Source organism: Octopus sinensis, linkage group LG3 (genome assembly GCF_006345805.1).
Source record: "Octopus sinensis linkage group LG3, ASM634580v1, whole genome shotgun sequence".
Classification (NCBI taxonomy): Eukaryota; Metazoa; Mollusca; class Cephalopoda; order Octopoda; family Octopodidae; genus Octopus; species Octopus sinensis.
Window position 1 is genome coordinate 130,898,929 of NC_042999.1, and position 4,621 is coordinate 130,903,549.

At 33.4% G+C, this 4,621-nt stretch overlaps 1 pseudogene; it reads left to right on the top strand.

Annotated features, from left to right (window-relative positions):
• The first annotated feature begins 2,227 nt into the window (after nucleotides 1-2,227).
• LOC115210082 lies at nucleotides 2,228-2,346 on the top strand (annotated as a pseudogene).
• The last annotated feature ends 2,275 nt before the right edge of the window (nucleotides 2,347-4,621 follow it).

Below are 4,621 nucleotides of genomic sequence, written 5' to 3' on the forward strand. Positions count from 1 at the left end.
AGCAAGCTAGCAGAATTTTTAGCCCGCCAGGCGAAATGCTTAGCGGTACTTTATCTGCCGCTATGGTCTGAGTTCAAATTCTACCAAGGTCCACTTTGCCTTTCATCCTGTCAAGGTTGATAAATTAAGTACCAGTGAAACACTAGGGTCGATGTAATCAACTAGTCCCCTCCCCACAAATTTCAGGCCTTGTACTTATAGTAGAAAGAATTATTATTATTATCATTATTATTATTATTATTATTATTATTATTATTATTATTATTAGGCAGCAAGCTGGCAGAATCATTAGCAAGCTGTAATTGACTAACCTCTCTCTCAAAATTCCAGGCCTTGTTCCTTTTTTTTTAGAAAGAATTATTATTGTTAGGATGTTCTACAGAAGGCTGTAGAGCAGGTATGAACTCATTTACATATTTTCAAACCTTGTAGTCATATGCTTATACATACAAAACCTGCTTTTCCTTCCTAATTATAAATATATATATATAATACACTTGTCAGATTCTTAATTTCATTTCCTGTTATTTACTTTCTTGGTTTTATTTTCCCACCAGGTAACATTCCCCTGTTACTTAAAAAATTATTCTACTCTGTGAGTTTACTCACAAGTTCATTGTCATTATTTAAGGATTGTACAACATTGTGAAGCAAACTCAAATTTATTTTATATCAAAGGTATAATTCAATATGAGAACCACATAGTTTCTAAATAGAAAATACATCAAAATATATTACAATCAACTTACACTAATATATTCTAAATCTACTTTCTAAATCAATATTACAATTAAAGCATTATCTTATTTGTTGTTTCCTTACTTAACCTTTTTGTTAATATATTTCTGTTAACACATACTGCCTTATGCCACTACATCATATGCTACGGGCATATGGTGTAGTGGTTAAGAGCGCGAGCTACTAACCCCAAGATTCTGAGTTTGATTCCAAGCAGTGACCTGAACAATAATAATAATAATAATAATTATAATAATAATAATAATGATGATGATGATAATAACATCGAAAAATACCTTAGGAATGAGAACCCAGGTTCGAAATTTCCCCAAGACACCTGAAGAAGGTTGGAGGGTATATCAGCTGAAACGTGTTAACAACAAACAAGATGAGGACAAATATTCGTTAAATGTAAATAATGTAAATAATGCACATACTGCCTTTGTTTCAATCAATTTTTAAAATAATGAAGAATTTAATAAAATAACTTTCTTTTGATGGAAGCATATAATTTAGACCACATTAAAATGGTAAGTCTGTGTTGTAGAACCAGGGGCAGTCTTAGGTGGGTTGGTATCAAAAGGGTTGATGGTAGGTATGCTCTGAATGAGATTTAACTGCTATTTCTTCCAACTCGAGTGACTACGTAGATCACCTCATCAGGTTTATGTGGCTGCTTTTTTTAATTAGAGGATGACAGGAAAAAACAAAGAGAAAACAATCAGTGATTCAATAGTTTACTGTTATTTGTTGGTAGACAGATTAAATTCTCTCACAAGAATAATTAGATAAGTGTACATGACCATGATAGGAGTATTCTTTAACTTTCTTTCCAGTTTGTACCTGGAACAATCTAAAACTGCTCTGTCTGCATTTAAATATAATGTTTTGGTATTTGGAGTAACACACAGACACACACATCCATGATTTTACTTAGCTTGGGCATGTCTTCTCAACCAAAGTAAACCTCCAGAAATATCAGTCCTTTGTTATCTCCAGTATATTACATACATACATACATACATACATATATACATATATATATATATATATATATATATATATATATATATATATATATATATATATATATATATATATACAGGGGTTGGACAAAATAATAGGAACACCTAGCATCATAGCATCATAATTTTGAAATAGCTATAAAACCGTCAAAAGCTTGTTTATTTTTTTTTGTTTTTTGATTTATTATTAGTGTTGCTTAATATGTTTTGCTAAAATTGCTGTTTCTTTTCAGATATCAGAAAAAGGTCATTAAAATTCATTAAAATGACAGGTCCATCGGACTTTCAAAGAGGCAGCAGCAACAGTAACAGCAGTGGTCGTGTGGCCATGATGATGATGAGGAGGAGGAGGATGAGGATTCCTATAATTTCTTTACAGCTAAAGGGCTTTCAAATACTTTAATTTATTTCATTCCTTTTAATTCCTGCATTGTTGTGCATAAATATATATTGTTTAACATATGGCTTACGGCAAAATCACATTGAAAGCACCAGTTCTCGTCTGATCATCGAAGTTAAGCAACGTCGAGCCTAGTTAGTACTTAGATGGGTGACTGCTTGGGAAACCTAGGTGCTGTAAGCGTCACACATTGTTTAAATGGCAGTGCATCAGCATGGCTGCAGCTCTGAGCTAAAACTAAAGAAAAATATATATATTGATATTCTAAACACAATATATGACTACCTGTTGATACAATCTGTGCCATCTCTTGGTACAATGCTGGCTGGTAATAAACAACACACAATAAACAATGCCCAGAGATATTTAAATATATATGTGTGTGTGTGTATGCAAGTATGCATATATGTGTGTTTGTGTGTGTGTGTATGCATACATGCATGTTTGTGTGTGTGTGTATGTATGTATGTATGTATGTATGCAAGTGTTGTATCTGTTTCACAAGATACATTTCAATGAGTTTAAAGACCCATTGAAAAGACTAAAAATCTGTAGTGAAAGACTTCTGACAAACTAATCACTTCATAAAGAAGTAAACCACAACCAACACAAGTGTTTCTGTTTGCAGAATGATCTTTCATCTGTGTGTGTGTATGTGTGTATGTGTGTGTGTGTGTGCACACATGTGTGAAGCTGAGAGGTTCAAAGCTTTAAACCTGGAATTTTATGAAGTATTACTGTGAGTTTGTCATTGTTCTAATATATAAATTTCTATATAAAAAAATACGAAAGTGAAGCAGTTATTTCACAGAAATTAAAAAGGGTTCTTCCCAAAATAAGTGTGATTGATTATACAAATAATGGTTTCAAATTTTGACACAAGGCCAGCAATTTCATGGCAGGGTGTTAGTTGATTACATTGCCTCAGTACTCAACTCAATTATTTTATCAACACCAACTGGTACTTAATTTATCAATTCCGAAAGGATGAAAGGCAAAGTCAACATCAGCGGAATTTGAACTCAGACAGACGAAATGCCGCTAAGTATTTTGCCCGGCAAATTGACTATACAAGATTAGAGTAAAAAATGAGAAGATCTTTCTTTAGACAAACACATTTCTTGATAACAACCTCCACCTAATTTCACGTACTAACTGTTCCACTTTTGCTTTTTTCAACATAGAAATTTATAGATTGGAACAATAACAAATTCTCTACATGGTTGCTAAACTCCCAGTTTTTTTTTGTGGGGTGGGGGTGCACATAGATGTATACGGATAGCATTTTTGGTTTTAACTATCATATGCTATAAGATTTATTCCATTAACTGGCACTGAGCCCTCTGCATAGCATGCAGCAGACCTTGTTTTATATATAAATATCAACTACAGGTATAACTCCGTTTGTGTGTGTGTGTATATACGCACACATGCATGCACACACACACACACATGCACACCAATATTCACACACAGATACAGTATTGCGGTGGTAGGCCATATTTACTGCAAACACAGAAAACTCATGTTGATGATGGGAGACATAACTGCACCAACAGTGGAAAGAAAGGTTATACCTATTATGGAAAAGTGGGGGAGGTAGCTAGGGTTATACTTACTATAAATTGATGCAAAAGAGGAACAAAAAAGAGTTTAGATCAGGCGATACCCATTGTAAAAGTATGGGGGTGGTGATGATGGTGCAGCTGCTACTGTAGCTGCAACTGCTGCTTCTGTTGATAGTGGTGGTGTTAATGCTGGTGGTGAAGAGATAGGATTGTACTTACAGTACAGGTAAGAGAGAAAGAGAGGAGACAATTTCTTTTGTAAAAGTGATTATGATGAAATGAGTGATATAGGACCACACCCATTATATTTTAGAGGGGAAATAGGATATTAACAAAAAATAAGTGTGTTAGTGTATCATACTTTCCTTTTAGATGAATAATAAGTCATGATTTTATCAGACGCTAGCTAAAATACCTGGCATCGCATGGACTAAGTTGATAAGGAATTATCGTTAATGTTGCTATATAGTTTACTTGAATGCAAAAGCTTCCAGATAAACCACAGGCAGTAGATCAGACCAAGTAATCTAAATAACATTTTTTTAATATTTTAGAAAGTTTCTTTGGATTCCTGCTTTAAACAGCAAATTACAATTCTGCAAAAGAAAAAAAAAGTTGCAAATTTTCCAATGGAATGTTTTGAAATCTGTTTAACACTTTAGCATTCACATGGTTCTGTCAAAAGTAATGGTTATTTATTCACATTGTTTTGAATTAATCCTGCATTATCTCATAGATTTTGATGAGGTAACTGTTAATTTTTAGAATAATATTGTAGGGTTGGTGTGCAAGGTCACATCTGGCCTGTTTGAACATAAAGTAGGTAGAATAATTTGGCTGGATGTGGCCAGTTTAAATGCTAAAGGATTCACCCTAAAACTGAATCCTAC